At 45.3% G+C, this 14,157-nt stretch overlaps 1 protein-coding gene and 1 pseudogene across 1 annotated transcript in view; both read right to left on the bottom strand.

Moving 5' to 3' along the window:
- The window catches only part of LOC138797150 (oocyte zinc finger protein XlCOF22-like), a 483,239-nt gene that overhangs the window by 232,427 nt on the left and 236,655 nt on the right, over positions 1-14,157 (bottom strand). The window lies entirely within an intron of this gene.
- LOC138797144 (zinc finger protein 271-like) overlaps positions 1,404-14,157 on the bottom strand; it is a 91,028-nt pseudogene continuing 78,274 nt past the window's right edge.

Below are 14,157 nucleotides of genomic sequence, written 5' to 3'. Positions count from 1 at the left end.
CATTTCCAGCAACTTCCTTCCCTTTTTCCCACCCATACGCTCCTATACAGTAGTAACTCCTCTGTTTGGTGCCATGTGCAGTAAAGTAAGGAGGTTTGTAGGTCCCGTACTGTGCCCCCCATATAGTAATAATGCCCTCTGTCCCCATAGTAATGCCCCCTGCTCTGTCTCCATAGTAATGCCCCCTGCTCTGTCCCCATAGTAATGCCCCCTGCTCTGCCCCATAGTAATGCCCTCTGTCCCCATAGTAATGCCCCCTGCTCTGTCCCCATAGTAATGCCCCCTGCTCTGCCCCATAGAAATGCCCCCTGATCTCCCTCAGCACAAGAAAATAAAAAAATAAAACATACTCACTAATCCGGGCGGGGGACGGGTCCTCTTCTCCCTTGTGTGCACCTTGTGGATCCACCAGCAGGCGTGATGACGTCATCGCTCTGCGCCTGCTGGTGAGAGCGCATCCATGCTAGAATGGACTAGAATGGAGGTGCTAGAAGGAGGTCGTCCCCCTGGAGTCTGTGTTCTAGCTTCTTCACCATAGAGCAGGCCAGAATGGAGTTACAATCAGGAGACATTACAAGAGGTATACCAGGGGGAACTACAACTCCCAGCGTGTCCAGCCTGTTATTATGGGATATCAGAGGACATTACAGGAGGAGATATAATAGGACTAAAACTCCCAGAGTGTCCAGCCTGTTATTATGGGAGATCAAAGGACATTACAGGAGGAGATTTAAGAGGAGTACTACAACTCCCAGCATGGACAGCCTGTTATTATGGGAGATCAGAGGACATTACAGAAGGAGATATAAGAGGACTACAACTCCCAGCATGGACAGCCTGTTATTATGGGAGATCAGAGGCCATTACAGGAGGAGATTTAAGAGGAGTACTACAACTCCCAGCATGGACAGCCTGTTATTATGGGAGATCAGAGGCCATTACAGGAGGAGGTATAAGAGAAGGACTAAAACTCACAGCATACAGAGGGAAGGTATTAGTGAGCCCCGCCTCCTCATGTCACATGACAATGATCACAGGTCCTTCATCCATATGCAGCCTCTCCCGTTCTCAGCCCCGCCCCCTTATGACGTCACCACAGGTCCTTCCCCAGTGCAGCAAACATGGCAGGTCCTTCCCCAGCCCCTCCAGCCCTCCCCCGGACTTGGGGTCGGCAGCACCCGCTCCCCCGGGGGTCGGTGATGCGGCGGGCGTCTGTCTCACTGCTTGGGCAAGAGTCGGGGGCCCCTTGGGCGGCCGTGGGCCCCGGCACTTGCCCGAGTATGCCAGGTGCTGATGCCGGCCCTGCTTAGTGGGCTACTGGAACAGTATATATCAGGTGCCCTTAGTGGGCTACTGGAACAGTATATATGACGTGCCTTTTACTGGGCTACTGGAACAGTATATATATAAACCAAAAAGAAATGAAAAATCCAATTATTCCCCTAAAATTAGACGCAAAGCCCCTGATGAATTTCCCCCTTTATCTTTCTGTTCTCTGTGACTGCAGATCAGCTACACATATGGCCATGTAAGGAAAAAATCCAAAAATGTGAGTTTTTTTAAATTTTTTTCATCATCTCCCTGTAGAGTGGGGGAATGTGGTAATACAGAACAGTAGTTCACATTTTTTCTTTCCAGGACGGGGCCCAATTGACCTTTCTCATGATTCCTTGAACATTATGATGGCTTCTTTCCATGGTTTATGTGTAAAGCATTTCCCACATCCTGAACATGAATATGGCGTCTCTTCTGGGCAAGTTCCTTAATGAAAAACATGTTTATCTGAAAAACATTTCCCACATTCTGAACACGGCTTCTCGCCTCTGTGAATTCTTTTATGTGTAACTAGATTTGATTTGGCCGCAAACCATTTACCACATTCTAGACATGAATACGGCTTCTCTCCTGTGTGAATTCTCTCATGCCTTATAAGATTTGATTTATCTGTAAAACACTTTCCACATTCAGAACATGAAAATGGCTTCTCTCCCGTGTGAACTCTCTCATGTCTAACAAGATCGGATTTTTGTACAAAACGTTTCTCACATTCTGAACATGAAAAAGTTTTGTCTCCTCTGTGAATTCTCTCATGGTTAACAAGGTTTGATTTATCTGTAAAACATTTTCCACATTCAGAACACGAATATGGTTTCTTTCCTGTGTGTCTTTTCTCGTGTAGACCAAGTTGTGACCTATTTGAAAAACATTTTCCACATACGGAACATGAAAATGGCTTTTCTCCTGTGTGAGTTCTTTCATGTATAACAAGGTTTGATTTATATTTAAAGCATTTACCGCATTCTGAACATGAAAATGGCTTCTCTCCTGTGTGAGTTCTCTCATGTATACCAAGATTAGATTTATATTTGTAGCATTTTCCACACTGTAAACATGAATATGGCTTCTCTACTTTATGACTTCTCTCGTGTAAAACCAGATCGGATTTATATTTAAAGTATTTTCCACATTTTGAACAGGAGTATGGCTTCTCTCCTGTGTGAATTATTCTATGCTTTAAACAATTTGATCTTCGTGTAAACTGTTTTCCACATTCTCCACATTGATACTTTTTTCCCGCTTTCTGCTCTGTCCTTATGGTCGCGGTGTGTGAGCGGTCAGGAGAAGGTTCCTCATGGTCAGGAGGATTATATGATAGATCTGTAGTGTGACGTCCTGGATGTACAGTAAGGGGGAGGAGGGCTTCTCCTGAGGAGTGCTGCTCCGCACCGCCAGCTTCTTCTTTATAATTCAGCCAGGACATCATATTTTCTTCAGTGTTCTTTCTGAAGTTTTCTGTTAGGGTTAAGATGGATGATGTTACTTTTTTCACACCACAAGAATTCCTGTAGCTCTTCAATCTATTTTACCTTGTAAGGAATAGGGATGGACGATGCACCGAAATATCGATACTACTAAGTACCAGGATTTCCTGGGATCGATACTTTATCTTAAGCCGCCTAATAACACAGCGTAACATAAGGTATAGTGCTGACACATTGTCCATATTACACAACTACAACCCCCAGCATAGTCTGATAGCTGAAATATTACACAACTACAACCCCCAGCATAGTCTGATAGCTGAAATATTACACAACTACAACCCCCAGCATAGTCTGATAGCTGAAGTGTTATTGTCCAAAGTATAAAATGACCACAGTAAACAATGTAAGTGCTAAAAAAGCCAAGTACACATTTGAGGATTTTTGGTCACATCACTTCCCAAAAAAATTCATTAAAAAGTGATCAAAAGGTCACATATATATATAAATTACATAAAAAATATTAAACTTTATTTCCAGAGTAGTAAAATAAAATAAAAATCCCATAATTCGCGTTTTAGGGGACATTATATTTCTATCCGTGTAGCTTTTTCTCATATATAAAGGGGTACTCCAGCAAAAATCTTTTTCTTTCAAATCAACTGGTGTCAGAAAGTTATATAGATTTGTAATTTACTACTATTAAAAAATCTAGAGTCATGCCATACTTATAAGCTGCTGTATGTCCTGCATGAAATGTTTTATTCTCAGTCTGACACAGTGCTCTCTGCTGACATCTCTGGCCGATACAGGCGGAGAGGTTTTCTATGGGGATTCATAGAAAACCAAGAGAGAGTTCCTGTCTCAGCCAGAGATGTCAGCAGAGAGCACTGTGTCAGACTGAGAATAAAACATTTCCTGCAGGACATACAGCAGCTCACAAGTATGGGATGACTGGAGATTTTTTAAAAGAAGTAAATTACAAATCTATATAAAACTTTCTGACACCAGTTCATTTGAAAAAAAAAAAAAAAAAAAAAAAAGGATTTTCGCTGGACAATTATCTAATTGGTATTGAAATAAAAAAAAATCTAGTATCGTGACATCAGTATTAGGATTTTGTTACCTCCCTGTGTAACTCCATCCTCCCCTACCTGGTATAGCAGCTGCCGGCGCCTCCTCCTCCTTCACCTCACTCATACACGGGGGATCGCCCCTCATCCTCTCTTCTTCTGCTTCATCCTCCACTTTAATATTAGTCACCTGATCTCCCCCCTGATGGGACATATAGAACAATTCAGTACAATCCAGCAGACAGGAGGGAAAATCTAACACATCAACATAAGAAACCAGCAACATGTATCTATCAGCCTCATCACATCTATGAGTGCAGGAGCAAAAACCACCAGCACTGGGGGGCGCTATAGAGATATAGTGCTATAGCATCAGCCTCATCTACCTGCTGATTGTCTGCTGGGACATTTCCCTCTGGACAGTCCTGGGAATACAGAGGACGGGGACACCTCTCTGGTGGATTCCTGTCACTGCCTCCATCTGTAGGGAACACACAGGAGGCCAATCCATTATACACTGCTACATGTCATCAGCAGGAGGAAGAGGAGGATGGGAGGAGGATAGGAGGAAGAGGATGGGGGGAGGAGGAGGATGGGAGGAGGAGGATGGGGGGAGGAGGAGGAGAGTGATGGGAGGAGGAGGAGGAGGGGGATGGGAGGAGGATGAGGATGGGAGGAGTATGAGGATGGGAGGAAGAGGAGGATGGGAGGAAGAGGAGGATGGGAGGAAGAGGAGGATGGGAGGAAGAGGAGGATGGGAGGAGGAGGAGGATGGGAGAAGGAGGAGGAGGAGGAGGAGGAGGATCTAGGCCCCCCCCCTGCTCTCTAGCATCAGGAAGGTCTCCTCTTACCTTGTGCTGTGAGGCCGGGCGGCTGATCCTCCATCATGAGCGGCTGCTCCCCCCGGTACAGATCCTTGTGTCCTTCTACATACTCCCACTCCTCCATGGAGAAATAGACGGCCACATCCTGACACCTTATAGGAACCTGACACACACAATGATCACACAGTCATCCCCCCCAGCCTGCTGCCTCCTGGATTACTCTATCATCTCCCAGCATTCCCCAGTGTCACCTCTCCAGTCAGCAGCTCAGTCATCCTGTGGGTGAGTTCTAGGATCTTCTGCTCATGTATCAGTGATGGAGGCTCCGTGATGGGGCCCCGGGCCCTGCTCCGCCCTCCTGACTCCTGGGGGAAGGCCACACCCTCCCCCCATGTCTTCTTCACTATGGTGTAATCCTGGGGATGGAGAGAGACAATGAGGGGACTGAGCCCAGTATTCCTGCCTCCTCCTCACTACAAAGAGGAGATTGTCCCCCTGTATAGAGCTCTAGTGAGGAGGAGGAGGAGGAGACACAACTGGACTACTGGGGTCAGTGCTGGAGACCACCGCACCTACAAAGAGGAGACCAGATCCAGAACATAGAGCGGGGGAGGGAGGGAGGGGGCCAAAGAGCCCAGACAACAATGGTGGAGATCTAGAGAAGTTACCTCTCCGGTCAGCAGGCGGATGATCTCCAAGGTGACGTGTAATATTCTCTTACTGATCTCATTCCTGTCCTTCTCCATCCTTGGGGGGTCATTCAGGAGAAGGAGTGTCTGGGGGAGAAGAGGAGACAACTGGAGCACAAGGAGGGGTTACTCCTGCCGGGGCCTTTATGTCACAGCCAGGGGCCCCAAACTGTACAGGGGCCACAGCATGTAACATCCCTCCTTCTGTAAGCTTACCTTACTGCTGGGGGGGTCACACACTGATAGTAACACAATGTAACACCCCTCCTCCTGTAAGCTTACCTTACTGCTGGGGTCACACACTGATAGTAACACAATGTAACATCCCTCCTCCTGTAAGCTTACCTTACTGCTGGGGGGGTCACACTGATAGTAACACAATGTAACATCCCTCCTCCTGTAAGCTCACCTTACTGCTGGGGGGGTCACACACTGAGAGTAACACAATGTAACACCCCTTCTCCTGTAAGCTTACCTTAATGCTGGGGTCACACTGATAGTAACACAATGTAACATCCCTCCTCCTGTAAGCTTACCTTACTGCTGGGGTCACACTGATAGTAACACAATGTAACATCCCTCCTCCTGTAAGCTTACCTTACTGCTGGGGGGTCACACTGATAGTAACACAATGTAACATCCCTCCTCCTGTAAGCTTACCTTACTGCTGGGGTCACACACTGATAGTAACACAATGTAACATCCCTCCTCCTGTAAGCTTACCTTACTGCTGGGGGGGGGGGGGGTCACACACTGATAGTAACACAATGTAACATCCCTCCTCCTGTAAGCTTACCTTACTGCTGGGGGGTCACACTGATAGTAACACAATGTAACATCCCTCCTCCTGTAAGCTTACCTTACTGCTGGGGTCACACACTGATAGTAACACAATGTAACATCCCACCTCCTGTAAGCTTACCTTACTGCTGGGGTCACACACTGATAGTAACACAATGTAACATCCCTCCTCCTGTAAGCTTACCTTACTGCTGGGGTCACACACTGATAGTAACACAATGTAACATCCCTCCTCCTGTAAGCTTACCTTACTGCTGGGGTCACACACTGATAGTAACACAATGTAACATCCCTCCTCCTGTAAGCTTACCTTACTGCTGGGGGGTCACACTGATAGTAACACAATGTAACACCCCTCCTCCTGTAAGCTTACCTTACTGCTGGGGTCACACTGATAGTAACACAATGTAACATCCCCACAATCGAGGATGTAGTTAACCGGCACTGCTGCTGTTTGAGGCTTTAGGAACTTATTTTATGGGAGCTTATTTTTTGGGGAGTCGCTAGACTTAGTACTTGTATTTTTATTTTTAAAAATTTGGGGATCACTGGTTGGTGCTCACTCAGAAAAAATGTACAAACATGCGATTCCACTGTTTTAAGAAGAAAGGTAGAGGGCACTCACCCGGTTTGTGATCTTTTCTTTATTGTTAAACGTGCATGAACAATTATCCGGACATCTGAGGCCGCATAGTAGACGCCAAGCACTGATGAAGCAGGGTGATTACAGCTGTTTCGCGCGCATGCGCGCTTCTACTGATACCGCCTCTCCCACAAGTCCGGAGTTAAAAGGGCTTTACACCGTGACGTGTGCAAGTGGGCGTTTACAAAAAACAAACATTTAAAATCATTAAAAATTACAATTTACTGCGACCTTCTATGTGGTGACTTATATAAACATATTTAATTCCACTTTGTCATTGAGTCCAATTTCGCCTTCTGCTTTCGTTGCTAGTATGAGGCGACTTTCTTTCTGTAATAATATTTTATTTACGTCTGTACTTGCTGTACCTCTTACTCGTTCTAAACCTACAAATTTTAAACAATCTGTCCTTCCTTGGTGTTTCTCTTTTATGTGTTTTATTAACCTCGTTGCTCCTTTGTTTGTTTTACATGAGTAAATATGTTCATAAATTCTCCGATTCAACTTTCTAGTAGTTTTGCCGATATAATGTACCCCGCATTCACATATCAAGGCATACACTACCCCTTTTGTTTTACAGCAAATGAAATCTTTTATAACACAGGTAATACCGCCTAATGTAACCGTTTTAGTTTCTAGGCACTGTTCACACCATGTGCAATTACCGCACTTAAACATTCCTTTTGGCATTGCTGTGCGTATCCAGTCCCGTTCATTTGTTTCTTTGAATCGGCTGTGCACTAGCATGTCTTTTAGGTTTTTACACCGTTTAAATGTTACTAGGGGTTTTTCTTGGTATATTTTGGACAAAATAGAATCATTTTGTATGAGGTACCAGTTGTTTTGTATACTACTACGTACTAAATTTGCTATAGGGCTGAACTTAAAAGCAAACGCAAATCTGGAGTTTTGGTTATTGTTTTTTTGTTTTTCTTTTTTTCTCATTAATAACTGTTCCCTTTGTTTTTTTAGGGCTTTGTTTTGTGCCTGTAACAGTTCTTTCTCGGGGTACCCCCTTTGGATTAAGCGTTGGGTGAGTTCTTTGGCTTTTTGTATGTATGTCTCATCAGTGTTGTTGATTCTTCTTAATCTTAAATATTGGCCGTATGGAACTGCCAATTTTACATGTTGTGGGTGATAACTGTTAAAATGTAACAGTGTGTTCGAGGCTGTAGGTTTTCTGTAACTAGTAGTTTTTAGTTCGTTATTGTCTATTTTTATAAGGACGTCTAAGTACTCAATTTCTTGTGCATTTATTTTGCTGGTAAAGGACATATTGTATGTATTTCATGGAGGTAATTTATGAATTCTTTAAATTCCATAGGGGTCCCTAACCAGACAATGAAGATGTCATCGACAAAACGTCGATAACATCTAAGATGTCTTGAAAAGGGATTTTTTGGGGTGAATATCATGTCCCTTTCAAACTCTGCCAGGAAAAGGTTGGCCAAAGTACATGCGACGGGCGTACCCATCGCTGTACCGCCGCATTGTGTATACCACGTCCCATTAAAGGTGAAGGTGTTATTTTCCAGAATAAATTTTAAGCTATCGCATATGAATTGAATACAGTCTATACTGGTCTCTGTCTTGTCTAGAATGGTTTTTATTGTTTTTACTGCTAAGTGTTGGGGTATTTTAGTATAGAGGCTTTCTATGTCAATTGTTGCTAGCCATGCTCCCTCTTCCAAATGTGTGGTCTCTAAAGCTGCCAAAAAATCGTTTGTATCTTTTACCAATGCTGGTACTTCGTCCAATAATGGTCTCAATAACCAATCTAAATATTGGGACAGTGGTTCTGTCACGGATCCTATTCCGGAGACAATAGGTCTTCCTGGAGGATTAATAAGTGTTTTATGGATTTTAGGGACGAAGTACCAGCATGGATTTTTTGGTATCGGGGGCAGCAATTTTTCAGCTTTTGCTCTAGATAGAATACCTTTTTCAACACTCATCCGCAGCAAGGTTTGTAGTTTACCTTTTATCTTTTGTGTGGGATTTTCTTCCAATTTTTTATAATTTTTATTGTCATTAAGCTGTCGTGATGCCTCCTCTAAGTAGTATTTTTTTGTCATTATAACTGCGTTTCCCCCCTTGTCCGCTCTTTTTATTATGATGTTACTATTATTTTTAAGCCATTTTAGTGCTTTCAATTCTTTGTTTGTTAAATTAGATGGTGCTTGGGGGTATATTAGTGCTTTTACGTCTTCTAATACTTTAAAACGGAAAAGGTCCAAATTACTACCTGGTTGAACTTGAGGGGAAAAATTGGATTTTACTCCACCTGTAAAAAAAGGATGTGTGGTTAAAGAATTGCTATCAACATTTTGCCCATTCAATTCTAGTAGTTCTTCTAGGCAGTTTTTTTCCGCGTCTGATTCTGCCCCAGCTAAATAGAATCCTAATGACTCGGAGGTGACTGGTATTTCACCCGTCAACTCCGGGTCATTTTTTGTTGGATTCTGTGCAAAGAATCTTTTTAAGTTTAATTTTCTTATACATTTATGTAGATCTATCTCAAAATCTACTATATTGAAGGGCTCAGGTATGCAAAAATTCAACCCTTTATTTAGCAAACTATACACGCTAGCGTCCAGTTCAATGTCCGTTAAGTTTACCACTGCAGGTGGATCTAGGAATCCGGTTTCCATGTCACCTGTTTCCTTTTCACTACTTCCATTTTTTTGTCTTTTTCTGCCTCGACCCCTCCGGATCTTTTTATTTTTTCTAAAGGGACGATGGAATTATTTTCCCTTTTTTCTTCTTTTTGCAGGTCTTCATTCATTTGTTCCTGCTCTCCGTGCTCTCGCTCACTCCTTCGCGTTCCACAATGTAACATCCCTCCTCCTGTAAGCTTACCTTACTGCTGGGGGGGTCACACACTGATAGTAACACAATGTAACATCCCTTCTCCTGTAAGCTTACCTTACTGCTGGGGGGTCACACACTGATAGTAACACAATGTAACACCCCTCCTCCTGTAAGCTTACCTTACTGCTGGGGTCACACACTGATAGTAACACAATGTAACACCCCTCCTCCTGTAAGCTTACCTTACTGCTGGGGTCACACACTGATAGTAACACAATGTAACACCCCTCCTCCTGTAAGCTTACCTTACTGCTGGGGGGTCACACACTGATAGTAACACAATGTAACATCCCTCCTCCTGTAAGCTTACCTTACTGCTGGGGTCACACACTGATAGTAACACAATGTAACATCCCTCCTCCTGTAAGCTTACCTTACTGCTGGGGGGGTCACACTGATAGTAACACAATGTAACATCCCTTCTCCTGTAAGCTTACCTTACTGCTGGGGGGTCACACACTGAGGAGCAGAGATCTCCACACACAACACAACAGCAGTGACCGCCCGACCAGGAGCTGCTCTGTATCTGTTAGATGCTGGAGGTGTAGGTGATGATGATGTCACAATCATGTGACCAGTACATGTGGGGGCGGAGCTCAGCAGTGCAGGAGAAAAGAGATTGCAGTGAAGGACCTGGGATCGTGTGACAGGAGTGGGCGGGGCTTAGTTGTCAAGAGAAAACACGGAAACTGAAGTATGTTTGTATGAGCAGGTTTATTACATTGTGTTGCTTTGCTGTTGGGATTCTTCTATAATCCCTGTGGTGACAGCTCTGAGAAGTTCTTACTGTTCTGTATGTTACATATACTGTGACCCCCCAGCAGTAAGGTAAGCTTACAGGAGGAGGGATGTTACATTGTGTTACTATCAGTGTGACCCCAGCAGTAAGGTAAGCTTACAGGAGGAGGGATGTTACATTGTGTTACTATCAGTGTGACCCCCCCAGCAGTAAGGTAAGCTTACAGGAGGAGGGATGTTACATTGTGTTACTATCAGTGTGTGACCCCAGCAGTAAGGTAAGCTTACAGGAGGAGGGATGTTACATTGTGTTACTATCAGTGTGACCCCAGCAGTAAGGTAAGCTTACAGGAGAAGGGATGTTACATTGTGTTACTATCAGTGTGTGACCCCAGCAGTAAGGTAAGCTTACAGGAGGAGGGGTGTTACATTGTGTTACTATCAGTGTGTGACCCCCCCAGCAGTAAGGTAAGCTTACAGGAGGAGGGGTGTTACATTGTGTTACTATCAGTGTGACCCCAGCAGTAAGGTAAGCTTACAGGAGGAGGGGTGTTACATTGTGTTACTATCAGTGTGACCCCCCCAGCAGTAAGGTAAGCTTACAGGAGGAGGGGTGTTACATTGTGTTACTATCAGTGTGTGACCCCAGCAGTAAGGTAAGCTTACAGGAGGAGGGATGTTACATTGTGTTACTATCAGTGTGACCCCAGCAGTAAGGTAAGCTTACAGGAGGAGGGATGTTACATTGTGTTACTATCAGTGTGTGACCCCAGCAGTAAGGTAAGCTTACAGGAGGAGGGATGTTACATTGTGTTACTATCAGTGTGTGACCCCAGCAGTAAGGTAAGCTTACAGGAGGAGGGATGTTACATTGTGTTACTATCAGTGTGTGACCCCAGCAGTAAGGTAAGCTTACAGGAGGAGGGATGTTACATTGTGTTACTATCAGTGTGACCCCAGCAGTAAGGTAAGCTTACAGGAGGAGGGATGTTACATTGTGTTACTATCAGTGTGACCCCAGCAGTAAGGTAAGCTTACAGGAGAAGGGATGTTACATTGTGTTACTATCAGTGTGACCCCCCCAGCAGTAAGGTAAGCTTACAGGAGGAGGGATGTTACATTGTGTTACTATCAGTGTGTGACCCCAGCAGTAAGGTAAGCTTACAGGAGGAGGGATGTTACATTGTGTTACTATCAGTGTGACCCCAGCAGTAAGGTAAGCTTACAGGAGAAGGGATGTTACATTGTGTTACTATCAGTGTGTGACCCCAGCAGTAAGGTAAGCTTACAGGAGGAGGGGTGTTACATTGTGTTACTATCAGTGTGTGACCCCCCCAGCAGTAAGGTAAGCTTACAGGAGGAGGGGTGTTACATTGTGTTACTATCAGTGTGACCCCAGCAGTAAGGTAAGCTTACAGGAGGAGGGGTGTTACATTGTGTTACTATCAGTGTGACCCCCCCAGCAGTAAGGTAAGCTTACAGGAGGAGGGGTGTTACATTGTGTTACTATCAGTGTGTGACCCCAGCAGTAAGGTAAGCTTACAGGAGGAGGGATGTTACATTGTGTTACTATCAGTGTGACCCCAGCAGTAAGGTAAGCTTACAGGAGGAGGGATGTTACATTGTGTTACTATCAGTGTGTGACCCCAGCAGTAAGGTAAGCTTACAGGAGGAGGGATGTTACATTGTGTTACTATCAGTGTGTGACCCCAGCAGTAAGGTAAGCTTACAGGAGGAGGGATGTTACATTGTGTTACTATCAGTGTGTGACCCCAGCAGTAAGGTAAGCTTACAGGAGGAGGGATGTTACATTGTGTTACTATCAGTGTGACCCCAGCAGTAAGGTAAGCTTACAGGAGGAGGGATGTTACATTGTGTTACTATCAGTGTGACCCCAGCAGTAAGGTAAGCTTACAGGAGGAGGGATGTTACATTGTGTTACTATCAGTGTGTGACCCCAGCAGTAAGGTAAGCTTACAGGAGAAGGGATGTTACATTGTGTTACTATCAGTGTGACCCCCCCAGCAGTAAGGTAAGCTTACAGGAGGAGGGGTGTTACATTGTGTTACTATCAGTGTGACCCCCCAGCAGTAAGGTAAGCTTACAGGAGGAGGGATGTTACATTGTGTTACTATCAGTGTGACCCCAGCAGTAAGGTAAGCTTACAGGAGGAGGGGTGTTACATTGTGTTACTATCAGTGTGACCCCCCCAGCAGTAAGGTAAGCTTACAGGAGGAGGGATGTTACATTGTGTTACTATCAGTGTGTGACCCCAGCAGTAAGGTAAGCTTACAGGAGGAGGGATGTTACATTGTGTTACTATCAGTGTGACCCCCCCAGCAGTAAGGTAAGCTTACAGGAGGAGGGATGTTACATTGTGTTACTATCAGTGTGACCCCAGCAGTAAGGTAAGCTTACAGGAGGAGGGATGTTACATTGTGTTACTATCAGTGTGTGACCCCCCAGCAGTAAGGTAAGCTTACAGGAGGAGGGATGTTACATTGTGTTACTATCAGTGTGTGACCCCAGCAGTAAGGTAAGCTTACAGGAGGAGGGGTGTTACATTGTGTTACTATCAGTGTGACCCCCCAGCAGTAAGGTAAGCTTACAGGAGGAGGGATGTTACATTGTGTTACTATCAGTGTGTGACCCCAGCAGTAAGGTAAGCTTACAGGAGTAGGGATGTTACATTGTGTTACTATCAGTGTGACCCCCCAGCAGTAAGGTAAGCTTACAGGAGGAGGGATGTTACATTGTGTTACTATCAGTGTGACCCCAGCAGTAAGGTAAGCTTACAGGAGGGGGGATGTTACATTGTGTTACTATCAGTGTGACCCCCCCAGCAGTAAGGTAAGCTTACAGGAGGAGGGATGTTACATTGTGTTACTATCAGTGTGACCCCAGCAGTAAGGTAAGCTTACAGGAGGAGGGATGTTACATTGTGTTACTATCAGTGTGACCCCCCAGCAGTAAGGTAATCTTACAGGAGGAGGGATGTTACATATGCTGTGGCCCCTGTATGGTTTGGGGCCCCTGGCTGTGACCTAAAGGTCCCGGCAGGACTATCCCCTCCTTGTGCTCCAGTTGTCTCTTCTCCTCCAGATGCTTCTTCTCCTGAATGACCCCCCAAGGATGGAGAAGGACAGGAATGAGATCAGTAAGAGAATATTACACGTCACCTTGGAGATCATCCGCCTGCTGACCGGAGAGGTAACTTCTCTAGATTTCCACCATTGTTGTCTGGGCTCTTTGGCCCCCTCCCTCCCTCCCCCGCTCTATGTTCTGGATCTGGTCTCCTCTCTGTAGGTGCGGTGGTCTCCAGCACTGACCCCAGTAGTCCAGATGTGTCTCCTCCTCCTCCTCACTAGAGCTCTATACAGGGGGACAATCTCCTCTTTGTAGTGAGGAGGAGGCAGGAATACTGGGCTCAGTCCCCTCATTGTCTCTCTCCATCCCCAGGATTACACCATAGTGAAGAAGACATGGGGGGAGGGTGTGGCCTTCCCCCAGGAGTCAGGAGGGCGGAGCAGGGCCCGGGGCCCCATCACGGAGCCTCCATCACTGATACATGAGCAGAAGATCCTAGAACTCACCCACAGGATGACTGAGCTGCTGACTGGAGAGGTGACACTGGGGAATGCTGGGAGATGATAGAGTAATCCAGGAGGCAGCAGGCTGGGGGGGATGACTGTGTGATCATTGTGTGTGTCAGGTTCCTATAAGGTGTCAGGATGTGGCCGTCTATTTCTCCATGGA

Source organism: Dendropsophus ebraccatus, chromosome 7 (genome assembly GCF_027789765.1).
Source record: "Dendropsophus ebraccatus isolate aDenEbr1 chromosome 7, aDenEbr1.pat, whole genome shotgun sequence".
Lineage (NCBI taxonomy): Eukaryota > Metazoa > Chordata > Amphibia > Anura > Hylidae > Dendropsophus > Dendropsophus ebraccatus.
Note: the sequence above shows the minus strand (reverse complement) of the source record. Positions and strands in the feature narration are given on the sequence as shown.